Source organism: Ranitomeya imitator, chromosome 10 (genome assembly GCF_032444005.1).
Source record: "Ranitomeya imitator isolate aRanImi1 chromosome 10, aRanImi1.pri, whole genome shotgun sequence".
NCBI classification, from domain to species: Eukaryota; Metazoa; Chordata; class Amphibia; order Anura; family Dendrobatidae; genus Ranitomeya; species Ranitomeya imitator.
In genome coordinates this window covers 91,988,073-92,006,646 of record NC_091291.1, presented here as the reverse complement: position 1 = coordinate 92,006,646, position 18,574 = coordinate 91,988,073, and the positions used below count along the sequence as shown (strand labels likewise).

Sequence of the window (18,574 nt, the reverse complement as noted above, 5' to 3'; positions counted from 1 at the left end):
GTGCGTGGCTCACAGGGTTCTCTGTCGGCGTGTCTTTAGGCTGCTCTGCATTATTACCCTGCAAGTAACGCCCCCTTGTAAAAGACATAAACATGATCACTAAATAAAAATGCCCATATCTCAGGACCTGTACGGAGAATTGTAAAAAAGCAAAAAAGGTTTGAAACTCAAGGGAACAGTGGGAATAAAATAAGTGCAAAAACTGGCCAGTTCTGACCTTGGGACAGGTCCTCTTGAAGGCGTTTCTCTGTACAGTAAAAATTAGTATTTTAGTCTGTTCTAAATATAATAAAAAGGTCTTGCAACAAATTTCGACTATCTATACCCCGACTTGTCCACTATTGTATCACTTTCAATATGCTACTATAACTTACAGTTTTTCCACTAGGATAATAAATCTTCAGAACTACTGATGATATAAAAATAATTTTCTTTTCTGAAATTATTCTGAACCTCAGTTCACACTGTGGAATATTGTAGACCACCATCAGCCGAAATAGCTCAGTTGGGAGAGCGTTAGACTGAAGATCTAAAGGTCCCTGGTTCGATCCCGGGTTTTGGCATAAGGATTGGTATTTTGCTTAAGAATATTTTTACGTGTTCTTTTGCATAGATATTTTTTCTAGGGCTCCACAATTCATACATTTTAAACACATAATATAATCTTAAAAATTGTAATCGCGGTTTAAAAGTCTGTAACATGTGTATGTGATACTGACATCTAGTGGCCAATATGACAACTGCAACATTTCATTACTAATTGTTATTTACAAATCAAATCTAAACTAATAAAAAATCCTAACATGTATATGATACTTTCTAATGAAAGGCTAAAATTCCTAATTTTATTTTTTGCTGATACAGGGATGTCAAGTTTTATTGTTTTTTTATTAGTATTTTGCGTTACAAGGAATAAACATCGTAGCAAAGAAAACAAAGAAAATATGTTTTAATTCCTTTACTAATTTAAATATCATAAAAATAAAGTTTAAGGCAGTGTTTACATGATGCGTTCCCAAAGCATTTTATTGTTGCAAATTTAAATAAATAGAGTACAAAATGCAGGAGTTTTACTGTGTTTTCATTTTTATTTAGGAATGCATTGTGCGACAAGTCATTAGGGTGAATTCAGTGGTGCACCAGTAAGGCCGGCGTCACACTCAGCGTATAAAAATACGGTCCGTAATTTACGCAGAAAAGTCCCTAAAATAGTGGTCTGTATCTCATCCGTGGGCAGGGTGTGTCAGCGTATTTTGCGCATGGCATCCTCCGTATGTAATCCGTATGGCATCCGTACTGCGAGATTTTCTCACAGGCTTGCAAAACCGACATACGGACATACAATGGATCCATGTACTCCCAAAAACATAAAAACATATGTACTGTCTCTCTATATATATATATATATGTGCTCGTGCCTGTAAAACCCCAGTGAATGAATGGAAAATAGGTTACCATTGGTGGTGATGCGCCCTCTGCTGGATGTCCTCATATGACCTCGAGCATGGGAACTTTTCTGAATATTTTCCCAGCCTCGAGGTCATATGAGGACATCCAGCAGAGGGCGCATCACCGCGAATGAAGGTAACTGCAGGTCACTGACCTACATTCCATTCATTCGCTGGGGTTTTACAGGCACGAGCACAGCTGCATTATAGCAGAGCTCCTGCCTGTAAAATAATTTAACCCCTTCAGATGGATTTACATCGTGGGACATATCGACGGAAGGTATGAGATATTGTTGGTTTATTATTTTTAATTTGTTACACGTCGAGGGTCTTCAGGTGGATTGAGAGTGGAATAAAATATTACAACAACCTGTGTGTTTATTTAATTAAAATACTTTGCAATATTGTGTGTGTTTTTTAACCATTTCATGCTATTGGATTAATAATGGATAGGTGTCATAATTGACGCCTCTCCATTATTAATCTGGCTTAATGTCACCTTACAATAGCAAGGTGACATTAACCCTTCATTACCCCATATCCCACCGCTACACGGGAATGGGAAGAGAGTGGCCAAGTGCCAGAATAGGCGCATCTTCCAGATGTGCCTATTCTGGGGTGGCTGGGGGCAGATGTTTTTAGCCAGGGGGGGCAATAACCATGGACCCTCTCTGGGCTATTAATATCTGCCCTCTGTCACTGGCTTTACTACTCTGGCGGAGAAAATTGCGCGGGAGCCCACGCCAATTTTTTCCGCCATTTAACCCTTTAATTTAATAGCTAGACAGCCCAAATTTTGCATATACACACTACTAACATTAGTAGTGTGGAATATGCAAAAAAATGGGGATATGAGATGGTTTACTGTATGTAAACCATGTCTCATATCATGTCGAGTGTAGGAAGGAGATAGCAAAAGCCGGCAATTGAATTACCGGCTTTTCTGCTATCTAGCGCTGTATTAAATATTAATATATATATACATATATGTGTCTCACTGACATATATATATATATATATATATATATATATATATACCTATACTATGTGTAGACATTTATTCTACCTATTCTATTGTAACTTGTCAGTGTGATTTTACTGTACACCGCACTGAATTGCCGGCTTTTCTATAGAACACCGCTGCGTATTTCTCGCAAGTCACACTGCTGGTCCGTGTGTAATCCGTATTTTTCTGGCCCCCATAGACTTTCATTGGTGTGTTTTTTGCGCAATACGGTGACAAACGCAGCATGCTGTGATTTTCTACGGCCGTAGAAGACTGTATAATGCGGATCAGTAAAATACGGCAGATAGGAGCTGGAGCATAGAGAATCATTGTACTGTATGCAATCCATATTTTCAGCACCTCTCTTACGTCCGTAAAACACGGTAGTGTGACGCCGGCCTAATAGTGACAAACTACGTGTCTGCTATCAGGCCTGTGAGTCGGGAGTCCACTGCCAGTGCCCAGCGCCCCCTGCCCGGTATCACACTTTCAACTGTATCTGTATTATGGAGGAAGATACAGGTGAATGCAATGATGGAACAAGGATCCATTCCCCCAGTGCGTCTGAGATCTGACGTCTAAGCACAGCAGGCACTAAAGAGATTGGAGTAGCGACGGAACAAGTACACCCAGGGCAGCAGGCTGGGAGAAGCCGCCAAGGACCTGACAGTCTGACTAGTCTGTATCGTGATTCAGTCCCCGGCAACCAGTAAAGCATGATTTTTTTTTGACACGCTGAAAACTATTTGATGTTTCTAGAGTCTATTTTGAAAGGAAAAATTCAGGACATTAAGGCTATGTGCACACGTTTAGGAATTTTCAAGTTTCTTCGTGTTTTTCCGCAGTAAAAATGCAATAAAAATGCAAAAAAAGCATACAGAGTACCCTATTTTTAGAATACATTCCACATTTTTTGTGCACATGCTGCATTTTTTTTCCGCGGCGGAATCGCATTCCAGACAAAAAAGTAGCATGTTCATTAACCCCTTTACCCCCAAAGGGTTGTTTGTACGTTAATGACGGGCCAATTTTTACAATTCTGACCACTGTCCCTTTATGAGGTTATAACTCTGGAACGCTTCAACAGATTCTGATGATTCTGACACTGTTTTCTCGTGACATATTGTACTTCATGATAGTGGTAAAACTTATTTGATAATACCTGCATTTACTTGTGAGAAAAAACTGAAATTTGGTGAAAATGTTGAAAATTTTGCAATTTTACAACTTTGAATTTTTATGCCCTTAAATCACAGAGATATGTCACGCAAAATATTTAATAAGTAACATATCCCACATGTCTACTTTACATCAGCATAATTTTGGAACCAAAATCTTTTTTTTTTTCGTTAGGGAGTTATAAGGGTTAAAAGTTGACCAGCAATTTCTCATTTTTACAACACCATTTTTTTTAGGGTCCACATCACATTTGAAGTCACTTTGAGGGGTCTATATGATAGAAAATAACCAAGTGTGACATTCTAAAAACTGCACATCTTAAGGTGCTCAAAACCACATTCAAAAAGTTTATTAACCATTCAGGTGTTTCACAGGAATTTTTGGAATGTTTAAAAAAAGTGAACATTTAACTTTTTGTCACAAAAAATTTACTTCAGCTCCAATTTGTTTTATTTTACCAAGGGTAACAGGAGAAATTTGACCCCAAAAGTTGTTGTGCAATTTGTCCTGAGTACGCTGATACCCCATATGTGGGGGGAACCACCGTTTAGGCGCATGGCAGAGCTCGGAAGGGAAGGCGCGTAATTTGGAATGCAGACTTAGATGGATTGGTCTGCAGGCATCACATTGCGTTTGCAGAGCCCCTGATGTACCTAAACAGTAGAAACCCCCCACAAGTGACCCTAAATTGGAAACTAGACCCCCCAAGGAAATTATCTAGATGTGTTGTGAGAACTTTGCAACCCCAAGTCTTTCACTAGTTTATAACGCAGCATCGTAAAAATAAAATAAAAATGTATTTTTGCCCCCAAATTTTTATTTTCCCAATGGTGACAAGAGAAATTGGACCCCAAAAGTTGTTGATTAATTTGTCCTGAGTACGCTGATACTCCATATGTTGGGGTAAACCCCTGTTTGGGTGCACGGGAGAGCTTGGAAGGGAAGGAGCACTGTTTTACTTTTTCAATGCAGAATTGGCTGGAATTGAGATCGGATGACATGTCGCGTTTGGAGAGCCACTGATTTGCCTAAACAGTGGAAACCCCCCAATTCTAACTGAAACCCTAACCCAAACACACCCTTAACCCTAATCCCAACCCTAACCCTAACCACACCCCTAACCCTAATCCCAACCCTAATCCCAAATGTACTCCAAACCTTAACTTTAGCCCCAACCCTAGCCTTAACTTTAGCCCAACCCTAACCCTAACTTTAGCCCCAGCCTAACTTTAGCCCCAAACCTAACCCTAACCCCAACACTAACCCCCAACCCTAACTATAGCCTCAACCCTAACTTTAGCCCCAACCCTAACCCTAACTTTAGCCCCATCACTAACCCTAACTTTAGCCCCAACCCTAACCCTAACTTTAGCCCCAACCCTAACACTAACTTTAGCCCCGACCCTAACACTAACCCCAACCCTAACCCCAACCCTAACTTTACTTACACTATGTTTGACAAGTTTGACCCACCTGTCAATCAGTTTTCCAAGCGATGCTACAGATCGCTTGGAAAACGCTATCATTCTGCAAGCTAATTACGCTTGCAAATGCGTGCTGTTATGATAAGGTAATTCAGTACCACAATGGACATAGAGGTCAGAGCACATACAGTGACCTGACAATAATCCAAAAACATTGAACGAGCTCTGAGATGTGGGAACTCTGCTGACCGCAATCCCTAATCCTCTCCAACCACACTAGAGGCAGCCGTGGATTGCACCTAACGCTCCCTATGCAACTCGGCACAGCCTGAGAAACTAGCTAGCCTGAAGATAGAAGATGAGCCTACCTTGCCTCAGAGAAATACCCCAAAGGAAAAGGCAGCCCCCACATATAATGACTGTGAGTTAAGATGAAAAGACAAACGTAGAGATGAAATAGATTTAGCAAAGTGAGGCCCGACTTTCTGAACAGAGCGAAGACAGGAAAGGTAACTTTGCGGTCAACACAAAACCCTACAAAAACCACGCAAAGGGGGCAAAAAGACCCTCCGTACTGAACTAACGGCACGGAGGTACACCCTCTGCGTCCCAGAGCTTCCAGCAAGCAGGAAAAAACAAATAGACAAGCTGGACAGAAAAAAACAGCAAACAAAATAGCAAAGCGGAACTTAGCTATGCAGAGCAGCAGGCCACAGGAACGATCCAGGAGGAAACAGGTCCAATACTAGAACATTGACTGGAGGCCAGGATCAAAGCACTAGGTGGAGTTAAATAGAGCAGCACCTAACGACTTCACCACATCACCTGAGGAAGGAAACTCAGAAGTCGCAGTACCACTTTCCTCCACCAACGGAAGCTCACAGAGAGAATCAGCCGAAGTACCACTTGTGACCACAGGAGGGAGCTCTGCCACAGAATTCACAACAGTACCCCCCCTTGAGGAGGGGTTACCGAACCCTCACCAGAGCCCCCAGGACGACCAGGATGAGCCATATGAAAGGCACGAACAAGATCGGGAGCATGGACATCAGAGGCAAAGACCCAGGAATTATCTTGCTGAGCATAACCCTTCCACTTAACCAGATACTGGAGTTTCCGTCTTGAAACACGAGAATCCAAAATCTTCTCCACAATATACTCCAACTCCCCCTCCACCAAAACCGGGGCAGGAGGATCAACAGATGGAACCATAGGTGCCACGTATCTCCGCAACAATGACCTATGGAATCCGTTATGTATGGAAAAAGAATCTGGAAGGGTCAGACGAAAAGACACAGGATTAAGAACCTCAGGAATCCTATACGGACCAATGAAACGAGGTTTAAACTTAGGAGAGGAAACCTTCATAGGAATATGACGAGAAGATAACCAAACCAAATCCCCAACACGAAGTCGGGGACCCACACAGCGTCTGCGATTAGCGAAACGTTGAGCCTTCTCCTGGGACAAGGTCAAATTGTCCACTACATGAGTCCAAATCTGCTGCAACCTGTCCACCACAGTATCCACACCAGGACAGTCCGAAGACTCAACCTGCCCTGAAGAGAAACGAGGATGGAACCCAGAGTTGCAGAAAAACGGCGAAACCAAGGTAGCCGAGCTGGCCCGATTATTAAGGGCGAACTCAGCCAAAGGCAAAAAGGACACCCAGTCATCCTGATCAGCAGAAACAAAGCATCTCAGATATGTTTTCAAGGTCTGATTGGTTCGTTCGGTCTGGCCATTAGTCTGAGGATGGAAAGCCGAGGAAAAAGACAAGTCAATGCCCATCCTACCACAAAAGGCTCGCCAAAACCTTGAAACAAACTGGGAACCTCTGTCAGAAACGATATTCTCTGGAATGCCATGTAAACGAACCACATGCTGGAAGAACAATGGCACCAAATCAGAGGAGGAAGGTAATTTAGACAAGGGTACCAAATAGACTATCTTAGAGAAGCGATCACAGACCACCCAAATGACTGACATCTTTTGAGAGACGGGAAGATCTGAAATAAAATCCATAGAGATATGTGTCCAAGGCCTCTTCGGGACCGGCAAGGGCAAAAGCAACCCACTGGCACAAGAACAGCAGGGCTTAGCCCGAGCACAAATCCCACAGGACTGCACAAAAGAACGCACATCCCGCGACAGAGATGGCCACCAAAAGGATCTAGCCACTAACTCTCTGGTACCAAAGATTCCAGGATGACCAGCCAACACCGAACAATGAACCTCAGAGATAACTTTATTCGTCCACCTATCAGGGACAAACAGTTTCTCCGCTGGGCAACGATCAGGTTTATTAGCCTGAAATTTTTGCAGCACCTGCCGCAAATCAGGGGAGATGGCAGACACAATTACTACCTCTTTGAGGATACCCGCCGGCTCAGATAAACCCGGAGAGTCGGGCACAAAACTCCTAGACAGAGCATCAGCCTTCACATTTTTAGAACCCGGAAGGTACGAAATCACAAAGTCAAAACGGGCAAAAAACAGCGACCAATGAGCCTGTCTAGGATTCAACCGCTTGGCAGACTCGAGATAAGTCAAGTTCTTATGATCAGTCAAGACCACCACGCGATGCTTAGCTCCTTCAAGCCAATGACGCCACTCCTCGAATGCCCACTTCATGGCCAGCAACTCTCGATTGCCCACATCATAATTTCGCTCAGCAGGCGAAAACTTCCTGGAAAAGAAGGCGCATGGTTTCATCACCGAGCAATCAGATCTTCTCTGCGACAAAACAACCCCTGCTCCAATCTCAGAAGCATCAACCTCGACTTGGAATGGAAGCGAAACATCTGGTTGACACAACACCGGGGCAGAAGAAAAACGACGCTTCAACTCTTGAAAAGCTTCCACAGCAGCAGAAGACCAATTGACCACATCAGCACCCTTCTTGGTCAAATCGGTCAATGGTTTAGCAATACTAGAAAAATTGCAGATGAAGTGACGATAAAAATTAGCAAAGCCCAGGAACTTTTGCAGACTTTTCAGAGATGTCGGCTGAGTCCAATCATGGATGGCTTGGACCTTAACAGGGTCCATCTCGATAGTAGAAGGGGAAAAGATGAACCCCAAAAATGAAACCTTCTGAACACCAAAGAGACACTTTGATCCCTTCACAAACAAAGAATTAGCACGCAGGACCTGAAACACCGTTCTGACCTGCTTCACATGAGACTCCCAATCATCCGAGAAGATCAAAATGTCATCCAAGTACACAATCAGGAATTTATCCAGGTACTCTTGGAAGATGTCATGCATAAAGGACTGAAACACTGATGGAGCATTGGCAAGTCCGAATGGCATTACTAGATACTCAAAATGGCCCTCGGGCGTATTAAATGCAGTTTTCCATTCATCGCCTCGCTTAATACGCACAAGATTATACGCACCACGAAGATCTATCTTGGTGAACCAACTAGCCCCCTTAATCCGAGCAAACAAATCAGATAACAACGGCAAGGGGTACTGAAATTTAACCGTGATCTTATTTAGAAGGCGGTAATCTATACAAGGTCTCAGCGAACCATCCTTCTTGGCTACAAAAAAGAACCCTGCTCCTAATGGCGATGATGACGGGCGAATATGCCCCTTCTCCAAGGACTCCTTCACATAACTCCGCATAGCGGCGTGCTCAGGCACAGATAAATTAAACAGTCGACCTTTTGGGAATTTACTACCAGGAATCAAATCGATAGCACAATCACAATCCCTATGCGGAGGTAGGGTATCGGACTTGGACTCATCAAATACATCCCGGTAATCAGACAAGAACTCTGGAACCTCAGAAGGGGTGGATGATGAAATAGTCAGAAATGGGACATCACCATGTACCCCCTGACAACCCCAGCTGGACACAGACATGGATTTCCAATCTAATACTGGATTATGGACTTGTAGCCATGGCAACCCCAACACGACCACATCATGCAGATTATGCAACACCAGAAAGCGAATAACCTCCTGATGTGCAGGAGCCATGCACATGGTCAGCTGGGTCCAGTACTGAGGCTTATTCTTGGCCAAAGGCGTAGCATCAATTCCTCTCAATGGAATAGGACACTGCAAGGGCTCCAAGAAAAACCCACAACGCCTAGCATACTCCAAGTCCATCAAATTCAGGGCAGCGCCTGAATCCACAAATGCCATGACAGAATACGATGACAAAGAGCAGATCAAGGTAACGGACAGAAGAAATTTTGACTGTACCGTACCAATGGTGGCAGACCTAGCGAACCGCTTAGTGCGCTTAGGACAATCAGAGATAGCATGAGTGGAATCACCACAGTAGAAACACAGCCCATTCAGACGTCTGTGTTCTTGCCGTTAAACTCTGTTCAAAGTCCTATCGCACTGCATAGGCTCAGGTTTAAGCTCAGGTAATACCGCCAAATGGTGCACAGATTTACGCTCACGCAAGCGTCGACCGATCTGAATGGCCAAAGACATAGACTCATTCAGACCAGCAGGCATAGGAAATCCCACCATGACATCCTTAAGGGCTTCAGAGAGACCCTTTCTGAAAATAGCTGCGAGCGCACCTTCATTCCATTGAGTGAGTACGGACCACTTTCTAAATTTCTGACAATATACCTCTATCTCATCCTGACCCTGACACAGAGCCAGCAAATTTTTCTCTGCCTGATCCACTGAACTAGGTTCATCATACAGCAATCCGAGAGCCAGGAAAAACGCATCGATATTACTTAATGCAGGATCTCCTGACGCAAGAGAAAATGCCCAGTCCTGAGGGTCGCCACGTAAAAAAGAAATAATGATCCTAACTTGTTGAACTGGGTCACCAGAGGAGCGAGGTTTCAAAGCCAGAAATAGTTTACAATTATTTTTGAAACTCAGAAATTTAGTTCTATCTCCAAAAAACAAATCAGGAATAGGAATTCTCGGTTCTAACATAGAATTCTGAACCACAAAGTCTTGAATATTTTGTACTCTTGCCGTGAGCTGATCCACACATGAAGACAGACCTTTAATGTCCATCGCTACACCTGTGTTCTGAACCACCCAAATGTCTAGGGGAAAAAAAAGGCAAAACACAGTGCAGAGAAAGAAAAATGGTCTCAGAACTTCTTTTTTCCCTCTATTGAGAATCATTAGTACTTTGGGCCTCCAGTACTGTTATGATAAGGTAATTCAGTACCACAATGGACATAGAGGTCAGAGCACATACAGTGACCTGACAATAATCAAAAAACATTGAACGAGCTCTGAGACGTGGGAACTCTGCTGACCGCAATCCCTATTCCTCTCCAACCACACTAGAGGCAGCCGTGGATTGCACCTAACGCTCCCTATGCAACTCGGCACAGCCTGAGAAACTAGCTAGCCTGAAGATAGAAAATGAGCCTACCTTGCCTCAGAGAAATACCCCAAAGGAAAAGGCAGCCCCCACATATAATGACTGTGAGTTAAGATGAAAAGACAAACGTAGAGATGAAATAGATTTAGCAAAGTGAGGCCCGACTTTCTGAACAGAGCGAGGATAGGAAAGGTAACTTTGCGGTCAACACAAAACCCTACAAAAACCACGCAAAGGGGGCAAAAAGACCCTCCGTACCGAACTAACGGCACGGAGGTACACCCTCTGCGTCCCAGAGCTTCCAGCAAGCAGGATAAAACAAATAGACAAGCTGGACAGAAAAAAACAGCAAACAAAATAGCAAAGCGGAACTTAGCTATGCAGAGCAGCAGGCCACAGGAACGATCCAGGAGGAAACAGGTCCAATACTAGAACATTGACTGGAGGCCAGGATCAAAGCACTAGGTGGAGTTAAATAGAGCAGCACCTAACGACTTCACCACATCACCTGAGGAAGGAAACTCAGAAGCCGCAGTACCACTTTCCTCCACCAACGGAAGCTCACAGAGAGAATCAGCCGAAGTACCACTTGTGACCACAGGAGGGAGCTCTGCCACAGAATTAACAACAGCGTGCACTCAGCCTTAAGATTCACCCCAAGGACCGTCAGGAATTCTGCCAAAATGCCAACTTTGGTTATTGGTTTTTCTGCTCAGATTGTCTTTGGGAGAAATAATATGCAGCTAAAATATATGTGCATCAAGCATTAGATCAAATAGTATAACAATGAATTCTGTTTAGTGTAAAATATATTTTCTTGCACAAAAACTACAAGAAAACTCAAAACCCTTATAAGGTAACTACAGTTGGTATGGAAAGTATTCAGACCCCTTTAAACTTTTCACTCTTTGTTTCATTTCAGCCATTTGGTAAATTCAAAAAAGTTCATTTTTTTTCTCATTAATGCACACTCTGTACCCCATCTTGACTTAAAACAACTGAAATGTAGAAATTTTTACAACTTTTTTGAATTTACCAAATGGCTGCAATGAAACAAAGAGTGAAAAATTTAAAGGGATATGAATACATTCCGTACCCACTGTACATCACCATAATAGCCTGACAAAGTAATTCATCAGAATATTTAGTGTAAGGCCAGGTTCAGATGAGCTTATGAAAATTTATCTTATTTTCATCCAGAAAACTCAAACATTCTGATCTGTATTCCATCCATGTGTCTGGTTTTTTACATTAATAATTACACATTAACAGTTTAAAAAGAAAATAATCAAATAGAGTTTCTGGTGATACAGAGGTGACCCGTAAGAAGAAAAAGAGTTCGGGTATAGTTCTGGTACTGGATACAAAACCCAAAACTGATAAACCCAAAATGAAGGGTTAGCACATTTACTAAGCCATTTTGCAGGTTTTCATATGGTATTAGTGATGAGCGAGTGCGCTCGCTACTCGAGTTTCTCCGAGCATGCTCAGGTGATCTCCAAGTATTTTGGGCATGCTCGGAGATTTAGTTTATGCTGCCGCAGCTGCATGATTTGCGACTGCTAGACAACCTGAATACATGTGGGATTGCCTGTTTGTTAGGGAATCCCCACATGTATTCCGGTTGTCTAGCAGCCACAAATCATGCAGTTGCAAGGACATAAACAAAATCTCTGAGCACGGCGAAATACTCGGAGACCACCCGAGCATGCTCGGAGAAACTCGAGTAACAAGTATACTCTCTGATCACTACATGGTATCACTACTGGGGGTTTTCCTATAGGCCCCTCACAGTAACTTCAAAACTTAATAGATCTGTAAAAAATAGGACTTAAATCTTGCTGCTAAATTTTGACATTTCTTAAATCCTACCAAAATAAAAGGAGGTTTGAGAAATTATGCTGACATAAAGTGCACATATGGGAAATGTTATTTATTAACTTTTTAGTGAGGTGCAACAAGTTGGTTTAAAGAGAACCTGTCAGCAAGATTGTGCACAGTAACCTACAGACACTGTCAGGTCAGTGCCGTTATACTGATTACAATGATACCTTGGGTAATGAAATCCATCTTGTGGTTGTTCTTTAATTTTTATTTGCAAACTTCAGTTAATGATATGCTTGTTCTCCGGGGTGGGGCTATGGGAGGGGCTGTGGCGTGGCTGTGGGCGGGGCTGTGGGAGGTGTGTGGGCGGGGCTTTATGTGGTACTCTGCTTATATTGGCATATGTATGGGTTTATGACAGGTCAGTGATCCTTCAGTGACCTGCCCCTTATTTTACCTACTGCATAGAATATTGTGTGGAAGAAAAAAAATTAACATTCATCACGCAGGCGCCGATGCCGTAGGATGATACAATGGATAATATGCATGTATTCATTTAGGATTTAGTCATATATTATTGTGGGGGGAAAATATATCTTCATCAACATAGTGCTGGCGGCACTTGCGCTGCAGCATGATCGCATGTATAATGTCCACTTATTTATTTTATTTGGTGTTATAAACTTATTCAGAAAAATAATTTCTCTCAAAATGGTGCCGACGGCGCCTGAACAGTAGCATCTATTGAATCAGTGGTAGATGCTACTTCGCAGGCGGCGCTGGCGCCATTTTGCTAGAGGAAAAAATTGTCTCCACAAAGATGGTTTGGTCACTAAGCTCAAAATTAGCTTAGTCTATTAGGGGTTAAAAATCAAAAATAAAATAAATTAAATATATTTACTTTCATAGCAATTGATGAACATCTTTGTGTTGACTGGTTTAGAGAGAGTTAATGTGCAGAAATGTGTAGAAGTCAGGATGGCCGAGCGGTCTAAGGCGCTGCGTTCAGGTCGCAGTCTCCCCTGGAGGCGTGGGTTCGAATCCCACTTCTGACATCAATCTTTTCTTGTTACTGATTGGTTGGGGGTCGGCTCCATTGGCGGTAATCTCTAACCAAACACTAAGGGTATGTGCACACGTTCTGAATTTTTTTGCGTTTCTTTTCCGCATAAAAAAGCATACATTAAGCATCCCATCATTTTGAATGCATTACGCAATTTTTGTGCACATGCTGCGCATTTTTCCGCGATAAAAACGCTTTGCGGAAAAATACGCAGAATGTTCATTAATTTTGTGGATTTATTGCGGATTTCCCGCTATTTAATGCATTGGGAAGCTCCTAATAAAACGCAAAAAATGCGAAATAACTGCGAGCAAAATGCGAGGAAAACGTGTGCGGATTTTATGCAGAAAATCTACGGTTTTGTTCAGGAAATTTCTGCATAAAATCCTGACGTGTGCACATGCCCTAAAAGTAGAATAACTCAATGGGTATCACTTTTGGGGATTTTCCAAAGTGTACGCCCCTCAAAGTCACTTCAAAACTGAATGGGTCTTTATAAAATAGGATTATTTGTAAATGTTCCTGAAAAAGAATGAAAATTTGATGCAAAAGCTTAACCCTTCTAACATCTAAAAAAATATAAAAGGAGGTTTTCAAAAATGATGCAGAAAAAGACAGAAAATAAAATAGAAAGATGGAAAAGTTATTTATTAACTATTTTGTGTGATGTGACTGTCTGGTTTAAGGATAAGAGCAGTGAAAGTGTTAACATTGCTAATTTCGCAAAATTTTCACAAAACTTTAGATATTTTCAGAAAAAAAAATGCTAGAAACTTATTGACCTAAATTTACAGCTAACATAAAGGACAATATGTCACAAATAGACACTTACAAAATGATTGGGATATGTTGAAACATTCCAGAGTTATTAACGCACAAAGTGACTGGAAAAATTGGGAGTCATCATTAAGCTCAAAAAGGTTAAAGATCAAAAATAAATTAAATTATGATATATTTATATTAATCAAGAGCAATGCTCATCTTTCTGCTGTCTGGTTTAGAAAGAGTTAATTCAAGCTCGTCAGCAGAAGTCAGGATGGCCGAGCGGTCTAAGGCGCTGCGTTCAGGTCGCAGTCTCCTCTGGAGGCGTGGGTTCGAATCCCACTTCTGACAATGGCTCTTTTATGCCGTGAGATTCTTCAGCTTTTCTCCTTTTATTGATTAGTACGTATTACATTACATAATAACACTGAGATCTATAGAATTTATATTTGTAAGCAGCAATACCAGGAACCTTCAGCTCTTCTGTCTAACTCTCCTTTAACTAATTTCAGCCTACAATTGTTTTTTACAGGGAATAGAAAGGAATTGAATATTAACCCCTTAGTGACAGAGCCAATTTGGTACTTAATGACCGAGCCAATTTTTGCAATTCTGACCACTGTCACTTTATGAGGTTATAACTCTGGAACCGTTCAACGGATCCCGCTGATTCTGAGACTGTTTTTTCGTGACATATTGTACTTCATGTTAGTGGTAACATTTCTTCGATATTACTTGCAATTATTTATGAAAAAAAACGGAAATATGGCGAAAATTTTTAAAATTTTGCAATTTTCAAAATTTGTATTTTTATATCCTTAAATCAGAGAGATATGTCACGAAAAATAATTAATAAATAACATTTCCCACATGTCTACTTTACATCAGCACAATTTTGGAACCAAAATTTTTTTTTGTTAGGGAGTTATAAGGGATAAAAGTTGACCAGCAATTTCTCATTTTTACAACACAATTTTTTTTTAGGGACCACATCACATTTGAAGTCACTTTGAGGGGTCTATACGATAGAAAATAATGAAGTGTGACACCATTCTAAAAACTACACCCCTCAAGGTTCTCAAAACCACATTCAAGAAGTTTATTAACCCTTTACGTGCTTCACAGGAACTGAAACAATGTGGAAGGAAAAAATGAACATTTAACTTTTTTTTGCAAACATCTTAATTCAGAACCATTTTTTTTATTTTCACAAGTGTAAAAACAGAAATGTAACCATAAATTTTGTTATGCAATTTCTCCTGAATACGCCAATACCCCATATGTGGGGGTAAACCACTTTTTGGGCGCACCGCAGAACTTGGAAGTGAAGGAGCGCCGTTTGACTTTTTCAATGCAGAATTGGCTGGAATTGAGATTGGACGCCATGTCACGTTTGGAGAGCCCCTGATGTACCTAAACAGTGGAAACTCCCCACAAGTGACACTATTTTGGAAACTAGACCCCTTAAGGAACTTATCTAGATGTGTGGTGAGCACTTTGAACCCCCAAGTGCTTCACGGAAGTTTATAACGTAGAGCCATGAAAATAAAAAATCGCTTTTGTTTACACAAAAATGATCTTTTCGCCAACAAATTCTTATTTTCACAAGGGTAACAGGACAAATTAGACCACAAAAGTTGTTGTGCGATTTCTCCTGAATACGTCGATACCCCATATGTGAGGGTAAACCACTGTTTGGGCGCACCGCAGAGCTTGGAAGGGAAGGAGTGCCGTTTTACTTTTTCAATGTAGAATTGTCTGGAATTGAGATCGGAAGCCATGTTGCGTTTGCAGAGCCCCTGGTGTGCCTAAACAGTGGAAACCCCCCACAAGTGACACCATTTTGGAAACTAGACCCCTTAAGGAACTTATCTAGATGTGTGGTGAGCACTTTGAACCCCCATGTGCTTCACAGACGTTTATAACGTAGAGCCGTGAAAAAAAAAATCACATTTTTTCTACAAAAATGATCTTTTTGCCCCCAAATTTTTATTTTCACAAGGGTCACAGGAGAAATTAGACCACAAAAGTTGTTGTGCAATTTCTCCTGAGTACGTCGATACCCAATATGTGGGGGTAAACCACTGTTTGGGCGCACCGCAGAGCTTGGAATAGAAGGAGTGGCGTTATACTTTTTCAATGTAGAATTGTCTGGAATTGAGATCGGACGCCATGTCGCGTTTGGAGAGCCCCTGATGTACCTAAACAGTAGAAATCCCCCACAAGTGACCCCATTTTGGAAACTAGACCCCCCATGGAACTTATCTAGATGTGTGGTGAGAACTTTGAATGCCCAAGTGCTTCACAGAAGTTTAGAATGCAGAGTCGTGAAAATAAAAAATATTTTTTTTCCACAAAAAAGATATTGTAGCCCCCAAGTTTTTATTTTCACAAGGGTAACAAGAGAAATTGGACCCCAAAAGTTGTTGTCCAATTTATCCTGAGTATGCTGGTACCCCATATGTGGGGGTAAACCACTGTTTGGGCGCACGGCAGAGCTCGGAAGGAAGGAGCGCCGTTTTGGAATGCAGACTTTGATAGATTGGTCTGCGGGCGTTATGTTGCGTTTGCAGAGCCCCTGATGTACCTAAACAGTAGTAACCCCCCACAAGTGACCCCATTTTTGAAACTAGACCCCCCAAGGAACTTATCTAGATGTGTGTTGAGAACTTTGAATGCCCAAGTGCTTCACAGAAGTTTAGAATGCAGAGTCGTGAAAATAAAAAATATTTTTTTTCCACAAAAAAGATATTGTAGCCCCCAAGTTTTTATTTTCACAAGGGAAACAGGAGAAATTGGACCACTAAAGTTGTTATTCAATTTATTCCGAGTATACTGATGTGCCATATGTGGGGGTAAACCACTATTTGGGCGCACGGCAGAGCTCGGAAGGGAAGGAGCACCGTTTTGGAATGCAGACTTAGATAGAATGGCCTGTGGGCGTTATGTTACGTTTGCAGAGCCCCTGATGTACCTAAACAGTAGTAACCCCCCACAAGTGACCCCATTTTGGAAACTAGACCCCCCCAAGGAACTTATCTAGATGTGTGGTGAGAACTTTGAATGCCCAAGTGCTTCACAGAAGTTTACAATGCAGAGTCATAAAAATAAAAAATATTTTTTTTTCCACAAAAAAGATTTTGTAGCCCCCAAGTTTTTATTTTCACAAGGGTAACAGGAGAAATTGGACCCCAGAAGTTGTTGTCCAATTTTTCCCGAGTACGCTGATGCCCCATATGTGGGGGTAACCCACTGTTTGGGCGCACGGCAGAGCTCAGAAGGGAGGGAGCACCATTTGACTTTTTGAGCGCAAAATTGGCTGTCGTGTTTGGAGACCCCCTGATGTACCTAAACAGTGGAAACCCCCCAATTCTAGCTCCAACCCTAACCCCAACACACCCCTAACCCTAATCCCAACGTGATCCATAATCCTAATCACTAACCCTAACCCTTACCCCAAAACAACCCTAATGTCAACCCTAACCATAACCCTAATCAAAACCCTAAATCCAACACACCCCTAATCCTAATCTCAACCCTAACCTCAAACCTAACCCTAATCCCAAGTGTGACGCTGTAAGAATCTGGCTGCACTCGGATGTCACCCGAGTGCAGTCCTATTAGAGCATGTAGATTCAAACAGTGAAAAACGGAGAGTGGACCCACTGGACCGTGATGACGAACCCCTTTCGGACGAGCTGACCAGGTGGACCGCCCCCTATACAGGGAGAGTTATGGGCAGGCCCATGAGGGACTATCGCCACGGAAGCTGGAGGGTCGACTGAGATTAGATGGGAACACAGCAGGCACAAAGGGAAAGAGGGAACAGAAAGGAACTACTGAGACAAGGGAGAAGATGGGAACGCTACGGAGGCACGGAGGCTGGCAGGACAATATGGAGACACCGAGGCTGACGGGAGCAAGGAAAAGATGTAGGAGCCGGGCAGGTACCGCAGAGGAAAAGGAACTGAAGGAACAAGGCAGGAACACAGGAAACAGGCAGGCACTGCAGAGGGCGGAGGAGACCCAAAGTCAGAGAGCTAGGAATGCACAGAAACCACAGGTGGCCAGAAGCACTTGTAAACACAAATGAACATCAGGCACAGAGAAGCAGCAGGAAGCAGTTTACATAGCAGCATGGGAGCTACTTCCGGGTTACAGTCCTCCAGGATGACGAAGAGGACAGGAAAGAGCGCCAACAGAGGAATCAGATGTGCGCACGCGCAGAGCTGAATGCGACGCGCGCGTGCACCCGGCGAGCTGCAGTGGGGAGAGGCGGCGGCAGCAACGGCATGACACCAAGACACCCTCAATCACAACCCTAACCTTAACCCTAATCCCAAACCTAACCCTAATCCCAAGTGTAACCTTAATGCCAACCCTAACCCTAATACCAACCCTAATCCAAACCCTAACCCTAATCCCAACTCTAACCCTAACCTTAGCCCCGACCCTAACCCTAGCCCTAAGGCTACTTTCACACTTGCGTCGTTTGGCATCTGTCACAATCCGTCGTTTTGGACAAGAAACGGATCCTGCAAA

The 18,574-nt window shown here is 42.5% G+C and overlaps 3 non-coding genes across 3 annotated transcripts; all 3 read left to right on the top strand.

The window, feature by feature from the left end:
* The first annotated feature begins 490 nt into the window (after window positions 1–490).
* TRNAF-GAA (transfer RNA phenylalanine (anticodon GAA)) lies at window positions 491–563 on the top strand. Its single transcript has one exon. It is a non-coding gene; the product is annotated as a tRNA-Phe (tRNA).
* A 12,616-nt stretch (window positions 564–13,179) lies between these two features.
* TRNAL-CAG (transfer RNA leucine (anticodon CAG)) lies at window positions 13,180–13,262 on the top strand. Its single transcript has one exon. It is a non-coding gene; the product is annotated as a tRNA-Leu (tRNA).
* Window positions 13,263–14,300: 1,038 nt separating this feature from the next.
* On the top strand, window positions 14,301–14,383 carry TRNAL-CAG (transfer RNA leucine (anticodon CAG)). Its single transcript has one exon. It is a non-coding gene; the product is annotated as a tRNA-Leu (tRNA).
* The last annotated feature ends 4,191 nt before the right edge of the window (window positions 14,384–18,574 follow it).